The sequence below is a fragment of the Rhinolophus sinicus genome, chromosome 9 (assembly GCF_057876585.1).
Source record: "Rhinolophus sinicus isolate RSI-liver-muscle chromosome 9, RSI-T2T, whole genome shotgun sequence".
Taxonomy (NCBI): domain Eukaryota; kingdom Metazoa; phylum Chordata; class Mammalia; order Chiroptera; family Rhinolophidae; genus Rhinolophus; species Rhinolophus sinicus.
Window position 1 is genome coordinate 39,613,067 of NC_142509.1, and position 22,003 is coordinate 39,635,069.

The window sequence follows — 22,003 nt, forward strand, 5'->3', positions numbered from 1 at the left end:
GCCGCGGTTTCTGAAGCGGTGACAGGTCAGCTTATTCTAATCCCTTCAGGCACCCAAACCCAAAGCATTCGTATTTGATGGGCAGCGACAGAATTTGTTTTTCTTCCTGATTTTTTCTTCCAAATCGTGGTATGTCTTTTAATAATGGATCCTTGAGCTCAGTGGGCAGAACTAGTGACAACTGACCTAAAATCCAACAAGTGGGGGGACAGATTGCTGCACCACGCCCCTGCCCCGCCCATGTCCTCTCCAACCTGGGGCACCTCTGCCCCGCACACAGCCCTCGGCCCTGCTAAGCGCACGTGTGACCTTCACATGTACTAGAAGGGGGTCAGGAGCATCGCAAGCAAAGGCCCCCCAATAACATAGCACAGAAGAGGTCCCGTGACAACACCGTCCCGGGTCCCAGCTGATTTCAGCCAATCATCCAGTACAAGAAATTCCCATGGCTCCCAGTTCACAGAACAACCGCTCTTCATAGACTGAGACGGCTGACTGTGGGTGTTACAGTGGAAAGGAAACTCCCATCTACAGCTGAACCCGTCGCAATGGTTTTGGGTAAATTCCAAAATCACCGCCACCACAACCAGCAATGAAACACTTGCGTATGTGATCAGGGAGTTGGAGAGAAAATAGGTATGAATGGGGGGGGAGGCGGGGACCATGTGCCCTTCCTGTCCCCTCTGGAATTCCAAGAACCTCTCGGGCTGTCGGCCTCTCCAGGGAGAACCCTGCGTATCGATTAAGAGAGAGAAGGCCCTGGGCTCAGACAATCTGGAACGGAACTTGGCCTTCCCGCTACCAACTATGGGCCTTTGGACAAGTTAATTTCTTGGTGACTCTATTTTCTCCCCCAAAACCCAGAATTGATGTGGTTCTGTGGAAATTCAATGGAATAAAGAAAGCAGAGCTCAGGAGACGACCGGCCGCGTGTGGACCTGGCCCCCTAACCATCCACTTCTCCTTTTGTGCTCGACGGTCAATGCGACTGTGAGTTCCAGCCACTCACTCATTTCAGGAGCATGTACGTGAGATGCCCGGAGAAGTTCCTTACGACAGGATCTTCCCAGCAAGGCTGGCAGGTCACTGGTCACCGCCTGCCGAGAAGCCGAGTAGAACGGCTGCAGGGGAGGCCCGCTAACCGGGAACAGGAGGCTTGCCACTTGTACCCCCTCCTTGTCTGCCGTTTGCAGCCACCACTACGCGTCACACAGGGCCCCTCACCGCCCAGGGCGTGTCCAGGTCCCCTTCACTTACACACAGGCCGCCCAGGTATCTAATAAGAAAATTATCACCTAACATCTGTGTTTGAAACATACACTTAGGATTCAGGCAGGAATGGTGCTTTTCAATGATCCGTCTTTTTAAAGCAGGGAGCAAACGTTCCTTTTGCCACCCACCATCCTCTTCCCCAGCCACCCCACCCCCGTTGGTCCCTGTGGCTTGGGAAGCAGGACTGTCCCCTGGGGCCGGCCAGCCTGGCGCTGGGCCTGGCGCTGGGTCAGGTCCCAGGAGATTGTGAAGCATTAGTGCTCACGTGCCCCTGATTAGCTTTCTACAAGCAAGCTGGCTCTGCCGGGGGTGGGGAGGGGGCATTGTTATTCCACATTTTGAGTAAGATTTGACAACGTTAACATGTGGAGTATTTGGGGGATTTGTGTGTGGTTGTTTTGAAATGGAGGTTCCTGGGAGAGAAGAAAGAAAAATATCAGCCATGATTGAACAGCCTGGGAAATGCAGAGAGGGAGGGAGGGCATGACATAGTGGCAAGGGGGGAAATCGTGGCCCAGACCCCACAGCTGGTGAGCAGGCAGGCGTCCCTCAGTGACGAGATGGAGAAGCCACCCATCACCTTTGTGGGGTTTGCAGGAACAGTGGGAAGGCCTCCTCAACACCGCCCTCGCCAATGAGCCCGAAACGCCCACCGGAGCTCCCTCCCTCTGGAGGTTCCGGCCCCGGGACCCGGGCTGGGAGGGAGCAGGCAGAGGGGGGGGAAACCGCTGCTTTGGCCTAAAAAAAGCTTCTGCTGACTCCTGGTCACTGCCAAGCCCCCTCTACCCAGGCTTTCGGAAAGAGGAGCTCCCCGCCTCTAGTTTGAAAAATAAACAAATGTACCGCAAATGGCAGCTTTTAAATCCAGCCATCATCGTCTGCCCTGTGGAGCGTCCATTTCCGGAGGAGCCTTCTAAAAGACCTCCAGGGGATTCTGCCCCCACCCTGGGCTCTGTGCACCAACTTTCCCTGAGTGCCGCTGCTCCTCCAGAGTGTTTACAAGTACAAGCCGGTCCTGCGTGTGCAGCCTGGGGGACGGCTAAGACTCCCAGACTCCAGGGGTCGCCGCCTGGTTCAAATCCCTGGTTTGCCACCCCCTGCTGTGTGCTCTCAGGCTAATTCCTTCACCTCTCTGTGTCTCGGGTTCTGTGCCTACACAACAGTGACAGTAGGAGTTTCCTGTAGCTGCTGTAACAACTTACAGCAAAACTGAGTGGCTCAGAACAACAGAAACTCACTGTTTCACAGATCTGGATGCCAAATCTGAAACAGGTCTCCCGGGCCCTAGGGGAGAACCCCTCCTCTTCTTCCAGCGTCTGGGGGTGCCAGGAGGTCCCCGGCTAGTGCACCATCACCGCAGTCTCTGCCTCCTGGCCACGTGGCCTCCTCCTCCTCTGTGAGTCTGTGTCACAGGCCCCCTGGCTCGCTCTTGTGCACCAGGGACTGCATTTACGGCCCACCAGCACCATCTCGGATAAGGCCACCTCGGAAGACCTGTCCCTTAACCATACCTTTCGCCATCCAGGTCATAGTCATGGTTTTGTCACACAAGGTTAACAGTCACAGTGCCAGGGGTGGGGGGCACACACAGCCCACTACAGCCTCCTGAGGGGCCGCTGGGAAGAGTCAATGAGCTACTGTCTGCAAAGTGTTCACACGTGGCTGGGCCACAGCCGAGCCGACACCATCGTTGGCTGGTACATGGTACAGTGGTTGTTGTTATTATTTGGGTGCCGTTAAAAACATTAACTCCGAGTGAGAAATTACTGGTTTCCATCCTCTTCCACGAGTCCTCCAGGAGGAGGCGTAACGGGTGCTGGAGTGTCCTCACACTGCCCCAGTGCCCACTACCCACCCCTTGTCAGAAGGGGGCGGACCTCACCCCGGCCCAGGCAGGCACAGCGGGCGCTGGATGGAAATGGTTAGACTTCTCTAGTTTCACTGTCTTCCTTTTTAGGCTGACTTCATCTAAGAGGATACAAAGATTTCATTTATGGTAATCACAGAACATTTCATTTGTTTATTTTTAGCCTACATAAATGTCTTTAAAAGGAAAATGAGCTCATTGAAAAAAAAGATATTAAGTCAGTAATAGCACGGGTTCCGACGACGAGGGCAAAAAGAAATGACGACACTGCCATTCAGAGGAACAGGGAGAAAGACCATCCAACCAGCTCAAGGGATGAGCGAGTGCGGTGAACGCCGGAAGCACACTCCACACACACACACACACACACACACACACACACACACACACAGGAACACGGGAACACGGGAGGAGACGGTGCCCGCGGAACCCAAGTTTGGGAAACGCTGGTGTGACATTAGCACCCCCACTTTGGAGGCGTGGAGACCAAGTCTAGAGACGTGAAGTTCCCCGCCTGAGCCCCGTGGCCCATTAATACAAAACGGAGACCAGAACACAGGGCTTCTGGGGCAGCCACCCTGTGCTTTCCAGAGCCGGTTACTTCTGGGGAGCAGGGGGCTCCGTGCCCCCATGTGTGATTTCCGTGACTGTGGGCCACAGAATCAAGCTGGGGCGGGGCCTGGAATAGCCAGCCCTGCACCCACCGTGTCGCCATCCCCCCGTCACTGGGGCACCCCTGGCTGACGACAAATCCACAGTGCCCTTAACTGTGCTGGCTGCTGTGTCTGTGCTGGGAACCGGCCGTGCCTCTCCTCCCCCCTCTGCCTGGAGCTGCCGTGTAGCCCGGAGGAGCCAGAGGGCCCGGGTCACCAGCCTGAGGAAGACCTGTCCTCCCAGACCGCTGGGCACGGCTGCCGGCCACACGCGCTGCAGGAGGCCGCGTGGTCTGAGCTGAGACAAAGGGAGGCCTGAGCCAGTCTCATCGGAGCTTCTCAACCAGTGCAGGGTCACGTGACACGCACTGCCACTCGTGCACACGTCTCCCTCCCACACATTTTAGGCAGCTCTGCTCATAGACAAGAACCACCACTGCAGAGGTGTCTATAAAACCTCTGGGCTGCAGTGCCCAGCAGATGAGAGACAGAACAAACCACAGGACCAGTGCCATGGACGCCTTAGCTAACGGCTGTGGACAGTCGGATGCTAAGCCTGACTCTAACCTGAGCTAAGCCAGGGGTCCAGGCTTTTAAAGGAGCCACCACCCAGGTCAACGCAGTGGCCAGCATGTAATACAGAAGCCACACGTGAGCCAAGCCACAGCTCCACGAGGCTATTTCTGCAAATGACCTGCCACAGGATGTAACCCGGCTGCTTGAACATCCAAGTCACTGAGAGCAGGGAGAAGGTGATATTTTACTGCTGTGTGGATGAGGGCACTGATGCTGACGGCGGAGTGTGCAGTGGGGTCAGTCGGTGGAGCAGAAGCAGAGCATACAGAGAACAGCCCCACCAGGTCAGGGACACAGAAGGTCTCCATTCACACCGTCCATGGGATCGTGTCCCACTGGAGACCACTGCTACCAGCCTACTAACTGCATTACCATCTCAATGACTGGTCTGTTTGGAGTCCAAGAATAACAGCGGTCGTAACAATCGTCAGCATGCACTGAGCCATCAGGACCTGCCAGGGCCTGCTTGGGATGGTTCCTGTCCTGTACTTGTCACAACGTCCCATCTGCAGCCTCTCCATCTGAGTGACCATACAGGAAGCTAATATTATCTGAGTGCTTACTATATACTTGGCGCTTTCCCTGTATTCGCTCATTCCATAACAATCTTTTGAGGAGAGAGAGAGACCAGTTCTCCCATTTTACAGATGAGAAAACAGAGGCCCAGAGAGGTTAGAAAATGCAACTGCGGTTACACAGCTAGGAAATCGCAGAGCCAAGATCAGAACCAGCCAGTTTGGCTCAAGACTCTGCTCTGTAACCACAGCCAATGCCACCTGGGAGGCCATTCTGGACAAAGCGGCTCACAGAACAAACTTCTCTCACAGCTCCTGGCGGGGAGAAGCACATGGACAGACTGGCGTACTCGTCGGCTGTGTGGCGTGACGGCAGGGGCGTGAGCTCCGTCCAAAGAGGCTCAGTTCATCCTGGCTGCTCCGCTCACTGGACCATGAACTTGCGCAGGTGACTTACCTCCCTGGGTCTCAGTCCCCTCCCCTGCAAGACATGGAGCATGACTGCGCCCGCCTTAGAGGGCCGTTCTGACGATGAAACGAGGTGACCGATATGACACCTGAACGTAGGGACGGCTCAATAATCATTAGCTGTGGTGCAGACTAACCATCATAACTACAGTGGAATTATCCAGAACGCACCAAAGGCCCCAGTGAGGCAGGACGGCGCCGACACGCTCACGCAGAACCTCCACACCTCAGACACCCAGGGGAGGGCACGTGTGGGTCAGTCCTGCTGAGGCTCGACTTGGCCTCTGCCGCCTGAGCTGCCCCCCCAACCTGCCCCCCCAAAACTGCCCCCGCTGCACATTCCTCCTCTCCCGCAGAACAGAAATTCCCTGTGTGAAACCCGGAACAACCAAGAAAACGCCAACCAACCAAATTTACCCTCAAGTGAGTGACAAGGTTCACTTGTCTGCTCTTGGGGAACAGCAGACGCTAGGACAAGCTGCGCTGGAGACAGTAAGGCAGTCTCAGGGCCACAGACCCGGTGGGGTCACACGCCACCCACACACATGCACTCACCTGGCTCACACCTCCTGCCCCATCCGCACACCTAGCAGAGCCTGGCCCTCCAGGGGAGGGGGCTCGGGCGGGAGCATCGGGGAAGGAGACGGACACCCAGGCCTGAAGCATTCATGCGCCCTGCAAATCGTGAGCCCCTCAAGGAAGGCCGTAGCGCAGGAGGACAAAGGGAGCCGGCCCCTGCCATCGGGGACAGGGAAGGACAGGTTTCCTGCAAGTGGGGACACGCTGCACAGAGAACTAGAAGGGAACAGAACAGATCCTGGAGCCCAGCACGGCCACCGTCCAGGGAAGCCCAGTGTAGCCACCGTCCCCGGGAGCCCTTGAAAAGCACCTGCATTCAGGGCACATTCAGGCTCTCAAAGCAGGTGCTCTGGGATGCGGCACAGGCAGCAGTGTTTCTGAAACAGGTTTACTGAGATGTAATTCATGTATCTCCCATTCATCCAATGAATGGTTTTTGTATATTCGCAGGTACACGCAACCATCACCACATCAACTTCAAAACACTCTTCGCTCAGAAAGAACCTGCACCCTTTAGCTAGGGGTCCCCGATCCCCCACCGCCCGCCCAGTGTTCTGCCTTCTCTCTCCGTGGATTTGCCCCTTCCGGTCATTTCATATAAGTGAAGCCACACACCGCATGGCCTTTGTGTCTGCTTCTCTCACTGAACACCGTGTCTCCAAGGTCCAGCCACGGCACTGGACGCATCAGACGTCTGTCTTTCTCAGGGCTGAGTGGTATTCCATCGTGTGGATGGACCGCACTTTGTTTTTCCATAGGCATCAGTATTTTTAAAAGATCTGAGAACCACCGCTGGAAACTGACATGTACCCCTGCATATGGTCTCTCCTCCCCCGACCCCCAGCATTTCTGCTTCCCAGACCCTGTCGAGCTGCACCCTAGATTTGTTCCCTCTTGTTCCCTTCACATCCCAGATCTGACTTCTTCTCACTGTGGCCACTGCCGCGCCCTTGGCCTGAGCTGAGACCCCCGCTCCCAGGCTCAGCCCCTCCCGGCCCCTGTGAGCCTCTGCCCGAGGGTCTTCTCTCCAGCCTGGCAGGTCAGGCTGCTCCCCTTGGCACTTTGTTTGCTTTTATTCTCACACAGAACAGATGTGAGTCCCGCTGGGTACTGCATGGTCTGGTCGGCCGCCTCCACATTTGTCACCCCACAGTGGGTGCACCGGCCTCTGAGCTGGGCCGACCAGTTGGGATCTGGCCCGTCGCTCCCCAGCTGTGCGTTCTTGGGTCACTCCGCCTCTTGGCGCCAACTGCCTCATCTGTCAAATGGGTCTCAGGAGCAGCAGTGCTTGTCTCGCAGCCTCAGGGCTGTGCAGGTCAGAGGGAGAGCACCGGTGACGCCCAGCCACCAGCAGACCGCTCTGCGGCATCTGCAGCCTCAAGAGCTGTTTACGCAGGTTCCCTTATTTAATTCTCAGCCGAAACCGTGGTCCCAAACTGGACAGAAGGAACCACACCCAGGGCTGGCGGCTTGGGCACTGCCCAGAGTCTGGGGGCGACAGGTGCCCCCAGCCCATCCTGGAGTGTGTCACGTCAGCCACTTCATTCCTTACTGAGCGCCTCCTACATGCCAGCCACTTACTGGGCACTGGGGATCTGGCCATGAACAAATTCAAGCAGTTCCAACAGATCTGGGGGGCTGTTTGGATGGGGGGGCCAGGAGAAGTCCCGAGGGACTCCCAGTTCTCCAGCCAGGGTGTCACTGGAGGGTGGCACTGCTCATGCTCGGAGCAGGTGGAGGTTTTACAGGGAGAATGAGTCGGCCGTCACCGTGTTGTAATCTAACTCTATGGCTGAGACTCGGTGCCGTGGGAAACCTGCTGTAAAATTCAGCCCACGACCCTCCAACGGCCAACCCGTGTGTCTCCCAGAAAACCAATAGGTTGGAGCCGATAGCCATCCATTACGTGTAGGAACGGGAAAAATGCAAACAGATGAAATGGCGACATCAGTCAACTGGGGGTCAGCCTTGTTTAAATACCATGTAGCCACCCCAGAGGATGTTTTGGCAATTTTTCATGCCATGGAAGAATGCCAATGTTATCATGTAAAGTTTTTTTAAAAAAAAACACACAATTCAAAAGCGTTAACTACATAAAAATCCCTCATGGAGAAAAATCTGAGAAAAAAGTGCCCATATTAATAATGGTTGTGTCTGGGTGATGGGATTAGGAATGATAATGTCTTTTCTTCTTTCCGTTTTTGTGATACTCGATCTAACTTTCCCACAATGAACAGTCATTACTTTCATAATAAACACTAAAAGCTGTCATCTAATAAAAACAACAGATTAGAGACGCAGAAGGTACGCTGGGGCTGGGCGGGGCTGTGTGTGCTGGGGTGTCAGCCAACGAGCCCCCTCATGTTCCCCAAGCCCAGGCGGGGACAGGACGGAGGCCAGGGGCTCAGCTCCAAGCTCCTCAGCGTCCCTGTGCCCACAGCAGCCCCACCACCGAGGCAGCCAGCCCAGTGAGAGCCTTGGGCCCCAGAAACTGAGCTCTGCAGAGAAACGAGCTCCTCAAAGAGCCTGAGTCGGAACTTTATATCCTGACACTGGCGGCTTCCTTGGGGGGACACAGAAGCAAGCAGACCTGTTGCCACATTTCCTCTGCACAACCGGATCTGAGCGGTGGGGAGTGTTTCTCAGGCTTAGAAGCAATGGGTCAATAATACCCATTAACACCCTGACAGAAACCCTCTCCTTGGACCAGCTGCAGAGGCCAGTTCTAAATATTGTCATCACAGAGTATATGCTGGGTTTGACACCAAGCGTGTCCCTTCGGAGGGCATCGTAGCAAAGTCCCAGGCCAGCTCTGCTAGGCGGGCAACACGGCCAGGTCCCACTCAGAAGGCCTCTATTCCACAAGCAGAGCAATGAGGTTTTCTCCACGTGGCACTGCCTGGGGGTAGGGAGGAGGGAAACGGGGGGCGTGTGCACTTCAGGCAGAGGGACCCCCACACCCAACTGCCTAGGATGGAGCTGACAAATGGTACCCACGCACTGCTGTCCAGACGCCCCTGGGAGCTCACGCCTGACGCTGAGGGTCCACGAGTGAAGGGTTGGGGATTCCAGCCCCTCGTCACCCACACATCCCATCAGCACCTCCTGCACAGCAGTTGATGAGAATTGAACCCATGAGAGCGACTTCTTTCCTTCAAACACTCAGGGTCTTCACACTGGCAGCTGCACGCCCGGCCCTTACTCATCACTCGTGGCTCAGCTTCAATGCCGCCTCCTCCATGCAGCCTTCGGGGCCACCTCGTCACAGTGTCTCGCACCAGGCTGTCGTAATCCTCTGCATGGCACTCCCTCCGTCTGGTCGTCTCTTGTGTTATGTATTCACCTGCTTGCTGTCTAACACACACACACACACACAAACACAATCCCAGGAAAGCAGGGACTCATCTATCTTGATTGCAGTTCTCTGCCTAGCACCTAAAATGCGACTTAGTATTTCATAAGTATTCAGATGCTTGTTGAATGAATAAGTGAACACACTGCCTTCATCGCTGAGTACACAGAGATAAATAAGTCACAACTGCTGCCTTCCAGGAACTGAATCCTGGGAGGACTGACACAGTAACAGACAATTGTATGAGAAATGTTTCCTTCTTCAAGTCTTCTCAGTGGTTCTTGGTGACTGAGAACACAGCTTCCGAAATCAAGGGGTTAATTTGAAACTCTGCCGATGTGAGACTGGGCCAAATGCACCCCCCACCTGATTCACAAAGATGGCCCATTACCCAGGGCCCTGACACACAGGCAGGGCCGTCTCACATACCTCCCTCTCCCCACCTCTGAAGAGATGCAAGCCTGTCACCTGGACCTGGAGACCCGCCCATCTCCACACCGCCTCCCGCTCAGCTGCTGGTTTGGAACTGCAGGGTCTTATAACCCCCTCTCTCAACCGTCTTCAGGGAGAAAGGGAGTATGGATCTCCGGGGACAGGAGGATTTCGCGAACATTAGAAAGTCAGATGTGCTCAGTGTTGGTGAGGGCGTGGGGAAAGGGGTACACCTGGAAGACCTTGCTCAGATGCAGCAGACGTGCCCCTAGATTCAGCAATCCACTTCCGAGGTGCACTCGGTACGAGTCTCACGCAGGACCACAAGCGACACGCGCAAAGACGTCTGTGGCAGCACCGTTTGTGTCGCCAGCCTCGGGCCCTCACTGGGGAACGGGCTGGCACCACATGGTCCATGAATATGACGGAATATTACGCCGCGGTTAGAAGTAACGAACCAGAAGTACACACAGCGGCGAGACAGATTGTAAAGCACAGGGCACGTGAGAAAAGACGGGACCAGAGCAAGGTCTAGAGAAGAATGGGGTTTGTCCTTATCAGAACAGTGACATACATAACAGCACTAACATCTTACCTACACTGAAGTTCAAGGTTCCACAGCAAACACGTTGAAGGGGTTGCTGATGATGGAGAAAGGACAGGGCGTGTGGGGCGGGACAGAAGGGGAGGTACAGAAAGAGAGGCCGTGGGAAAGGGAGAGAGAAAAGAAGAGAGGGAAGGGAAGGGGAGAGAAAGGAAAGGTGGGACCAGTTATGACAGCAGGTAGGGACAGGAGTGTGCTGAATACCGCCCCCCAGCAACCAGGCACCAGGAACAAGAGTGGCAGCAGCTCCCAGCAGGCAGCCCAGACAAGCCCTGGAACAGGCTCCATAACAAGACCAGATAGCTTTTCAAATGGATGGAAGCGGAAAGCAGAGCTGGGGGAGCACGGGTCATGGAATAGAACAATCTAATCCAAAAGGAATCAGAGAAATCAAAGACAGAACTTTCTAGAAGTTGGTGTCGGTCACTCTGTTTCATCCGTAACAGACCAGGACAGCCAGTCCAGTCCCTCACGGGCTCTCAGAACCACACAGACCCCAACCCTCCAGCAGACGTGGGAAATGCCGGCAGCCTGGGGAAGATGCTGGAGGCGGCTCCTGGCACAGGGAGGGGTGAGCATTCAGGAGACTGACCCAGCTGAGAGGCGAGTGCTGTTTTCATCACACTTCACTTATGACCATCAACCAGCGACAGAGGGGACAGAGGGCGCCTCCCAGAGACACTTCAGCACCTTGTGGTCCTGCGCTCGCCCAGAGGTTCTCAAAGTGGGTCCCTGGGTAGCAGCATCGGGACCCCTGGGAGCTGAGAAATGTGAACTCTGGGCGCCCCAGACAGACCTGCTCAGTCAGAGACTGTGTTTCCCGCCAGGGACTCCGGTGCCCGCTAACATTTGAGAACCCTGCTCCAATGGAAACTTCAACCTTCATTCCAAACACTCAGAGGAGGCAATGGGAGTGAACAGAGTCTCTCGGCTCTGGCTCTGCTCACACCCATTGCCACAGGCTGTCCTCCCCCAGCCACCAGCCACGCATGTAGCACAGCAAGTGACACTGGAAACCACCGTGCGGGAGCCGCTGGCTTGGGTCGCTGGCCTTGTTTCTGCCTTGCCAGTTTTCAGCCCAGTGTGCATTCGGCCTCACTTGGGGAAGGTTTTCCATGCCCACGCCCACACGTCTTCATAGACATGCTCTGGGGTGAGCCGGACACAGAAGCCTATCGCTGGGGAAGGGGCCAGCCCCTCAAGTTCAAACACCTCCCGGGTTGTTGACAATGCCAGCCTTCCATTCCCTGACCCAGTTTGCCATCTTCTCAGAAGGGGAAGGTGGTAATATCAGCTGCCAGCCACTTCTCCAAATAACCTCAAAACGCATTGCTCCATGCCCTGGGTACAGTGCCATATGGCCGTCTGTGCAGCCTTGGACCCGGGGCACAGCCCAGTCACCCCACACCGCAGAGGGGCCCCCGCCCGCCTTCCTCCCACACGAGCCCCACACTGAAGCCATGAGCCCGGACTGAGCCAGGATCGTAGCAACCATCCCACCTGGAGGCTCGGAACTCACATCCCAGGAGCCCACACAACACTCTGAGATACAAAACCCCAAATAACAGGTGCCAGCAGCCAGGCCCAGGACAGAAACCAATTCCAGGAGATTCCGGCAGAGCCAAGAGAAAGCAGAGGGGCCGCTGTCTAGGAAGGGGGGCGGGTATTTCCCAGAGGACCCCAGACTGCTCCCCGCGCAAAAGATGTGAGCCTGAAGAACTTCCCCTCCGCTGGTGCCCAGTCACTCCTGGCTCAGAAACTGGACACAGAGGAGGGGTGCCCCATGCCCCCCCCAGACACAGTCTCACAGGCCTCCACAGCCTCCCTCTTCCCACCTAACCTTCCATTTTCAGAGTGAGCTCACGCTCCCATCTGGGCCATTTATCTTCCCTTGATGAGGTGGGGTCTCTCAAGTGAAAGGAGATGATGCAGGGAAATGCCAGCTTAGACCTGGCACCCTCCCTCTCCTTCCCCAAGCCCCCAACCTCTGAACTCACCCAACATCCGAAGACCCTGCGACTGCCCAGCCCTCAGCCTGAAACTGGTGGGGACAGCCAGCGTGGGCTCCCTGGGGATAGGAGCAACCTGCTTCCACAGAGGCCTCAGCTTCAGGAGAACAAGCCACACCCTCGCCCCACCCTGGCTCCCCCAAAGCCAACTTCCCTGGGGGCAGGTGGTCCTGTAAACACCTCTTGTGCAGGTGCAAATACAGCTTGCAGGGGAGAGTCTGCCGGGCAAATAGCCTGCTGCGTGTACACAGGCACACACGCACACACGCACGCACACACATTCTGCCGGGAACATCTGTTTTGACAAACAAATTATTCAAGTCAGCCTGGGGGACATGAATTGACAAATTCTTTACGTGCTGGCTCCGCGCTCAGTGCATCGGGCATCTGAGCCCAGCGAGCTGTGGATGAACAGCCAACTCTTGGATTTGGGGGCACATTCCCTCCCCCACTCCAGCCCCACCCCACAGGAAGACCCGGTCCAAAGCCCCGAGAGGCTGAGACCTGAGACAATCAGACATCACATCACGGGCTCAGGAAGGCACTGGGGTGCGGCCAAACTTCGCCCAGAGGGGCATTTCTGCAAAGCTGGGGTGGGAGGGGAGCGGAAACCCCACCGCAGAGCCGCACGGTCAGCCTTGCCCTTCGGACACGGGCCCATGGGATCCACGGGACCGAGCAGCGCGGTGCAGCAGCAGCGGGGCCAAGGGCCTGGGGACCCCGCGGCCAGCTCGCCTGCACCAGGACCCGCCGCTGCGGCCTCCCGTCACCTGGACCCCTGCTGAAGGGCACCCTCAAACCGCTGGAAATAAACTTTGTCAGGGCAGTTTCCGGCCACGGCCCCGCGATCCACGCCGCTGCAGCCGGGTGCGGAAAGGTGAGGGCACGCGAGGCTATTTTTAGGAGAAAAAAACAATCTCAGCCTACCTTGCATGCAGCAGTGCCAAGGCTCGGACGGCCACCGCGGAGACAACTGCAGTCTACTGTGTCAGATTACAAACCGGGGCGCGGGAGGGAGGGCGCCGCGAGGGGGTGGGGAGGGGGAGGGCGCGGGGGGCGAGAACCAGCCGCCAGGCAGCGGGGCGCAGCGCCTCTGAAACGCCAGTGTTTGCACACACACACACACACACACACACACGCACACGCACACACGCACACAAGATGGCTTTCCCCTCGCTGCCAGCTTCCTTTAGCTGTGGCCTGAAGCTGGGACAGAAATGGAGGCGGAGCAGCCAGCCTCAGCCCAGCAGGGCTCGTGTGGCTGGCTCCCTCGGTGGGTAACTGCGCCCATCTCCCCTGCCGGCAGCCGGTCTTGCAGCCCAGGAGGTGAAACCCGCCCCCTGCTCGCCCCTGCCCCGGAGCTATATGCCCCCCACTGCCAGGAATTACGTGGTCGTGGAAAGACGCCGGCTTCGGGGTCTTTACCTCTGGTCAGCTCCCTGGTCCCCCAGGCTTCCAGAAGGAAGAGGAAACAGAGCGCTGCGTCCTCCTCCTCCCCCCAGAAGTTCAGGCTGTTGCACAGACCCACCGGTACCTAGCAACGCGGGAGGAGACGGAGAGGACGAGCCAGGCATCCGGGCCTGGACTTCACACACACGTACTTTCTTCCCCAGGAGGGAAAGTGCATCATGTAAAGATGCAGAGCAATCTAGCCCTTCCAAGGGGAAGCCCTGTGTCCAGCCCCACACACCGACTCCCACTGACCGCTGTCTAGGGACCCGCAGGGGCTGAAACTGTGCACGCACTGGGGACCACAGTGGCCTAAAACTCAGGGCCCAGTGGGCAGCTCCTTCCTGGGGCAGCTTCTCCGGCTGCAGCACAGGGGTCTCTGGGGGTGGAGCAAAGGTTTTCCTCCTGGAACTGGCCCTGTTGCTGTGACCACGGAGAGCCTGGAATGAGCCTGGAGGCTGCGGCTCCTCAGCTCCCCACCCCCACAGTCACGAGTCACGAGTCAGCACACGTTCACCAGCCAGAGTCTGTGCTGCGGTCAGCGGTAGGCAGCCCACCACCGCGTGGCTCCCATTTTCATTCTGCCGACAGAGCTATCAGGCCCCTTCACAAGGATGGACGAGGGAAAGAGAGGAGCTGGCCCAAGACCATGGAGAGAATGGCCCACAGCTGTGTTCACAGAAGCACCAGTGACCATGGCCACGGGCGGACACGGCCCGAGGTCCACAGACGGATGCCCGCCGGACAAAGGGCCCCCCCACACACGCATGGAATACTACTCAGCCATGCAGAGGAAAGAGACTGTCACTCGCTGAAGACATGAAGCTGAGTGACAGCCGCCAAAGACCACAGATCACATGATTCCATTTATGTGAAGCGTCCAGAGCAGGCAGATCCATAGACGGAAGGTAGGTTAGTGCTATAGATTCTGGGCATGGGGGCCGGGGGTGGTGGGGGAAGTGACCACTAATTCAGACAGGGTCTCCTTGTGGGCTGAGGGGCATGTTTTGAAACTAGATAAAGGCACACAACATAAATAAATGTTCCACAAGATTGTGAATGCACCAAATGCCACGGAACTGTTGCTTTAAAATGGTTCATTGTGTTATGTGAAGCTCACCACACAGAAAACGGAGAAGGAGACGAAAGGGCCATGAGAACAGCATACGATTTGGGAGCCACACTCAGTCCTGACTGGAGGCCTGCAGCCTGTCATTTTATTCCCGCATCTAAAAACGTGTCACCCCTGCTTCTAAGGGGACAAACACCCACTTAATAGCTGTTTGGGAGACAAAGAAGTTGACAGAAGAGAAAGCTGTCCCGCCTTAGAAAGGACTCACTCTTTTCGAACGTCATTGACGGGGCCAGCCGAGGCCAGCAGAGGAGCAGGTCCCTGCAAGACTCACGCTGTCCCACCAGAAAGGAAGGCAGGGATTCCTCCTCTGTGCCAAACTCACAAATCTCAGGTGAGTTTGTCCACGAGATAGTGGACGAGGTAAGAAAGCAGAGAATTTCACAGGCCTGCTCTTAGGTAACTAGTGGTCCACGGGACGCCATCTGCCTCTAGGAAGGAGGGGGACATGGTCCCCACAGCGGAAAGAGTTACCCAGCTTTGAAAATGAGCTGGGGGGCTGAGACCCGCTTCCTGGAAGAAATCAAAGAAGGTAACCCCTTGGGTGCTTGTTAGAGGCCCCCCTCCAGCTAGCTAGCTCTGGCCCGGACCGGAAACAGACCACAAAAGGTGTGCTACTCCCTGGCCCATTTGGCTATTGGAGGCCCCCATAACTACCTGTGGACGGGGTGTTCGCCAGACGTCAGAGAGTGCCAGATGCAAAGGTGCATTCAGAGTTTTCCAGGTTCGATGTGGAGAAAGGCGCAGCCAGGCAGTTCCCATTCGGACGGATATCTGAGAAAATGCCCGTGACTCCATTTGCTTCGTGGCACGAAAGCAGCAGACCAGCAGGGCCCTGGAACCCCTCAGAGGGCTGTGTAGACTCTTAGCCTCAGAACCCGTAGGCCCTGGGCCCAGCCAGCTCCGTGAGGCCAGTTTCAAGGCCAGCGGCCAAGTGTGCTCGCCTGAGCCTTCTCAGAGGACATCAGAGCCCTGGGGTTCGCCGTAGGCTCAGCACTGGGACAAATGCAGGCACTGCCCCGTCCCCGGAGCAGGCGAGTCGAGGCGGGAGGTTTGAAAGGCAGGCGGCGTCTGGGCAGGATACTGGGCAAGCCCAACTGAACCATGAAAGTGCCACAAGTAAGACTGGACACGGAGAACAGAATAATAGGAGAATTCTATATATGCTCTGGGATAGAATAGAATAGCACATTAATTTTGTTCCCAGCAAAAACAACCTGTGCATTATTGCATGTAATAATATGTAAAAATCAACAGCTTTCCTGCACAGGAAGAACAGCCAGTCAGGAAATATAATATAATGGAAAGGAAAAAATCCCATTTCTAACAGCATACGAAAAGAAAAACATCCCTACAGATGATTTGAATCAGAAATGTGTAAGCTACACATGAAGAAAACTGAGGAACAGAACAGGAAAATTGAATAAAGAGAAAAGCATGCCCTATGCTTGGATGGGATGCTTATTTTATTTTATAAAATTCTCCCTATAATTCCCTTAATATTTAATATGATTGCAATAAATGTAAAGGCAGGATATTTTAGATCTATGGGTGCTGATTCTAAATTTTAGCACAAAAGTATAATCTGAACACTTTTTAGGGTTAAAAAAGAGTAAGAAAAAGATACTAGCCTTATCAGACATTAAAATATATCATAAACACATAAATAGAACTGTGTGTTCTCGCTGTGTGAACAGACAGACCCACAGAATGGACTTGGATACACGGACGGTTACATGTGAGATGTGAGAAAGCGGCACTCTTCCCTTTTGGGGCTCTCGGCTCCCTTGCGAGAGGAACGTTCGCTTGGCATGAGAGAGTCTGTGGCTGGGTGTTTTAATGGAACCAACTCAGCTTTTTCTACATTATTCCAATAACTCAAAACTCAGAGCCACAGAATGTGAGAGTGAAGCCTCCATTTCAACTTTTAGAAGTCAGTGTCAGCCGAGAGGGGGCTGACTGCGCAGGTCTCCGCTTTCCCTCCATGTAAACAGGGTCAAAGTGAGTCCCGCTACGTCTTCCAGGACAGGCCCAAGCCTCTCACTGAACGTGTTTTCACCGGCTGACAGAACCAGGAGGAAAACACCACTCTCGGCAGAACCGGTGGTTTCACCATCGAGGATGATGTCAGGCTAGCCCCACACTGGGAATCTTCCAGACCTTCCTCCCTGAGAAATAAACCAACAGATTGTCTCCAACCAACACACAAGTCTACCATTCCCAAGACATGGCTCACGCTCACGCCCCTCACCGCCGACTTGCTGGTGGCACCCCCAAGTAGCTGGGGCGCAGAAGCCTGGGGATCCTGACCCCCCCAGAATCATGACCAGAATATAATACTGTGACCACAACTGGCCGATGTGTTTCAGGTCATGTCACCGAGCTGCAGAAGCAACCGGAGCTAAAGCAATTAAGTTCATAACTACAACCCTCCAAGCTCTCGGATTCCCCAGGGGCAGCCACACGACACGACAACGGACGCTCTCTTCCTGGACTGTGGCTAATTGGGGCACTAAATATAAACATCCTGATTTGGTTAAGTTTCCATGTGGGATTTAGCATTCCATGGCTACAAGAGATAGGAATTCTAAGGTGATTCCCTGATTGTCAAGACTTCACAAAGGGGTGGAAGACAGACATGTTTTCAGGGTCAAATAGAACCCATCGATGTGGGGAGGGGGTGGAAAAAGGGAGGCGAGAGGCCTGTGGTAAGCGGGAGAGCTCAAGCCCCACCAAAAATAACGCAGATTAATCTCAAGTTGTGCAGACCTGAGCAACACATGGATGGTCCCTGACCCTTCTTCTTGAGCTTCTAGGGGACCTGGCCATTCTAACCACAGGTGATGTCACAACGCCTTTCAGGTTGAGCATCCGGCTGCTGCATAATTTGATGCATCCTTTGAAAATCTGTGCACCAAGAATTAAGATCCTGAAGCTTCTAGGTGGGACCCTAGAGAATAGGAAAATCACTCATAAGGGAAAATTCCCGGTTGTTAAGGGTAGACCAGCTGACCGAGGTATGAAGTGCAGGGCCATGGGCTCCCTCTGGCCCACCGCTCGTCTTTGTAAATAAAGATGTATTGGAACACTGCCGTGCCCATCGCTGTTTCCAGAGTGGAGGAGTTGCAACAAAGCCCATACGAGCTGCAGAGCCTAGAAGATTTACTATCTGAACCTTTACAGGAAAAGCTTGCCATTCCCTGGTCAAAGGTTTCCAAACGTTTTAATTAGATATCCCCACCGAGAAAAACTGTTATGGGGCATACACCCTAATACATGGACGAGAAACAGGATATTTGCATAGCTTCGAAGTATCACGCAACCAATTACTTGCTGTCTGACAGACTCGACCCCACAAGGCAGCCAAAGTAACGCCCCCAGAAACACGACAAGCCCAAATCACGTGGGTCCTGGGAAGACTCAGCACCGCTCCGGCAGTCGTCACGCCAAGATTTCACAGCGAAACTGAACCACGAGGAAACATCAGGCAAACCCAAACCCAGGGGCAGTCTGAATGGTGACTGGCCTGTCCTCTCACACATGTCAAGGTCACAGTAGACAAGATGGGGCTGGAGGACTGTTCTGAATTAAAGGAGACTAAAGAGACGTCACGTGACGGCAGCATGCAGTGTGCGCCTCGGATCGGACACTGGCCCAGGAAAGAAGGCGCCGTGTAGGACATTATTGGGGCAATCCATAACATTTGAATGGGGACTACAGATTATAGTGTTTTATCAGTGTTAAACTTTCATATTTGATCACTGTACTGTGGGTGTGTAAGAGAATGTCCTTATTCTTAGGAAAAAACACACTGAAATATTTAGGGATAAAGGGACAATATATCTGCAATTTACTTTCAAATAGATGCTTCTGGAGGAAAATCTCTCTCCCTCTCCCTCACTCTGTGTATGGATGGATGAATGGATAGGAGATAGATGGATAGATAGATGGATAGATGGATAGATGGATAGATAGATATAGGTACATAGATATATAGATACATAAACATATAGATAAATGATAAATTAGGGCACAATATAACACTTGATGAATCTGGGTATAAAATAGTTTTTTATGCTATTCTTGCTGCTTTTCTGTGTTAAATTATATCAAAATAAAAAGTTTTTTTAAATGCTAAAATAGAACAGTAGAAAAATCTAGAAGAAAATCCTCAAAGCACCCAAGGACAGAGTTTGAATCAGTCCTGGTAATTCACGCTCTGGGGTTCATTTATTTACAGGCCTGGAGTGCAGAGAGGATTTACCCTGAGACACCCAAGCTGCTCTCAGGCCCCCATTCTTCATCTCCTGTGCACGGATCTCTGGGTGCCCTCCCAGTCGGGCAGCCCTGGGTACCTGCCGCCGGGCTGGGTTCCTCCCTCTAACTCAGCCCTGGGTACCTGCCGCAGGGCTGGGTTCCTCCCTCTAACTCAGCCCTGGGTACCTGCCGCAGGGCTGGGTTCCTCCCTCTAACTCAGCACTCTTGAATTCGGTGGAATGTCGCCTTGCAGAGTACGTTGTCTTTCTCCCAGGCACAGAACGGGCCATCTTCCTAAGACAGAAAAGGAGAGAAACAGGATGTCATGCACGATTGGTTTGGCTAGTGTGGCACACGCTGCTGACCCTTCCCAATCCCCATCCATCCCTTTTTCTACATAAACAGGAGCTGATTGATTGAGAGTGGCCGTGTCCCCGGCTCTGGGGGAGTGAGAGATGACCGTGGAGCAGTATTCTGGCCAGTGAGCTGTGAGCACCGGTCTGATAAGCTCTGGGAACGTGTTTGCTTTCTTCATAAACAGGAACCGATGAGGTCAGTGTTATCCCTCATGCTCTTATTTCCTGTCCTGAATACAGATGTGATGGCAGGAGCTGTGGCAGCCATCTGCACTCATGAGGGAAGGGCCAAGAGAAGCATCATCACAGCCCCGACACCCCTGAGCCACTGAACCATGGCCAGCAGCTGCCTACATTCAAACTTCTTCTCTGTGAGAAAAAAATTAAGCCTTATGTGTTTACGACACTGTCAGCTATATATTCTATGGTTTTTGTCAAACCCACTTTTAACTGATATAACAATAATTTTTCTCTCTCTTCTTTTTTTTTTTTTCTATCTTGGGCTCCAGAGAACAGTTGTGATGAAATATTGTGTATTACGTTGTCTCAGGGTTCCTTCCTGGTGTCCCTCCCACAAGAAGATAATTTTCAGTTAAACTACGGACTTAATTCTTAAATCCTGAGTCAGGCACGTCCCCTGCATAAACATGACGGCTCCGACTTGCCTCCCCAAACTAAACATTTCCCCATTCTGTTCAATTATTAACGTGCTGCAGATATAGTTAAGACACAGCCCTAGCATCGGTATATCTCAAGCTCCAGCAGGGTCCCATTACATGGATAAATAAAGGATGAGTGTCCAGCCGCCTCACTGTGCTGGCGGCTCGTCCACCTGGTCTGTTTGTCCAGCCAGCTGCCAGGATCGAAATGAGGACACGCTCTGGAACGTTATGAGCCCAGGCGTCTGGGAAATGGCAAGTGGGAATGACCACCAAGAAGGTGTGTGTGACCATGACATTCACTCATCAAGATCCAGAAGGGATGGGCAGCTCTAGAAACAGACTCTGCGGCCTGACTCAGCGCGGGGCACCGAGAGGTCCGGCAGCGCCCCCTGCTGCCCTGAGAGCCCAGTGCCCCACCTGAAACCACAGCAGCCAGAACACACACGGCTGGAACAGGAGGAGCCGGCAGACTCTGCAGCAGAGCCGTGAAGTGCGGCTGGGACACCAGTGACAGACTCAGGATGAAACTGGTGCAATTTATTTCCTGTGGGTCAGAAATTCTACACTGGAAGGTGTTCCTTTGGGATATTAGGATTCCAGAAAGCCCAAACAACTGGAAATCTCTCTGCACAGGTTACAGGGGGCAGAGACCTCAGACAGCTCCTAGTGCGTGTATCAGACACTGCGTAGAGCTGGCCGTGGGGGAATGGAGTACAGAGCGGGCCAGCTCTGGTAAGAGTGTACGTCTGTGTCCCCTCGGCTGACTCCAGCGGAGCCATTGACTTGCTATGGCCAGTGCACAGTGAGCAAGTAGGGGTGTGTGTGTGTGTGTGTGTGTGTGTGTGTGTGTGTGTGTCCTCTGGGCTAAAGGCTCTAAGAGTCCACAGGCTCTCTGTGATTGCGTTTCCTTGTCTCCACAACGTGGAAGCGTACGTGGGATGGGCTCCCTTCTCCCCGAGTCTCCCCGGGGACTTGCAATGCACACACAGCCCGATGGAGGAATAAACATTTCTAAGCCATGGAGATTTTCACTTTGTTAGAGCAGCAGAAGCGAACCTCTCCTCACTCATACTGTGCATGCTCAGATCAAGTGTGTACTAGGTGCTCTAGGAAACCTTCAAAAAGTCGTTCCACCTCTTCACGCTTCGGTTTCCTTGTCTGTCATACGGGGGCCAACACCATACCTGCCTGGCAGGACCACTGTGGGACTGAAACGCAGTAAAACGGGAAGCGCTTGGCACAATCAGGGCTCGATAAGTGAGGTGGTAATGAATTACTGTTACCATCGTTACCATTTCCAAGGTATTTAAGGAACACTTTGGGAATTTAGCTGGACTCTATTTATCTATTCTCATTTATGGGGGGTGGGGGGAATCTATTCCGTTCCTTCCGAAAGACCCAACCCATGAGTCTCTGGGTTCCAAGCCTCAGCTCAAGGTGTGCGCGGCTGACTATGCCGTGTGGGGTGCACTTAACCTTATCATTGCTGCTATTGTTACCATTATCACGATTCACGTTTATAGGGAAGGAGCTAGGCCAACAGCTGATTTTAGTTCTCCCGGGTTACTCTTCTTTCCTCTCGGAAAATACGGCTGCACAAAATTCTTAGCACAACTTCCCACCGCTGACCTGGTACCCACAGCTTCTGCGCCTGTCTTGCATCTCCCTCTTTTCACTGGTTCCCGTGTGCCTGAGATTAGCTGATTTTTGCAGGAGGAGCAGGTGTTTATAAAGCCTTAGGTGCGTTCCGTGGTAGTAACTTGCCATTGCCCAGCTCAGCATTTCCCCGGTTCAGCCACAGGGAGCCGAACCCCACGCAG

The 22,003-nt window shown here is 54.2% G+C and overlaps 1 protein-coding gene and 1 long non-coding RNA gene across 8 annotated transcripts in view; one reads left to right on the forward strand and one right to left on the reverse strand.

Moving 5' to 3' along the window:
- RIMBP2 (RIMS binding protein 2) overlaps positions 1-13,890 on the reverse strand; it is a 124,862-nt gene extending 110,972 nt beyond the window's left edge. For 4 of the 7 annotated variants that reach the window (XM_074321028.2, XM_074321032.2, XM_074321023.2 and 1 more), the window contains exon 1: positions 13,255-13,392. The gene's annotated coding sequence lies outside the window, so the exon portion shown is untranslated. Of the gene's footprint in view, positions 1-12,315; positions 12,434-13,254; positions 13,393-13,752 lie in introns of those variants that run through there. The other 3 variants (XM_074321025.2, XM_074321027.2, XM_074321026.2) reach the window with 3 other exon arrangements.
- A 171-nt stretch (positions 13,891-14,061) lies between these two features.
- LOC141569135 (uncharacterized) lies at positions 14,062-21,202 on the forward strand. The gene is made up of 3 exons (XR_012492540.2): positions 14,062-14,684; positions 19,762-19,892; positions 20,031-21,202. It is a non-coding gene; the product is annotated as an uncharacterized LOC141569135 (long non-coding RNA).
- The last annotated feature ends 801 nt before the right edge of the window (positions 21,203-22,003 follow it).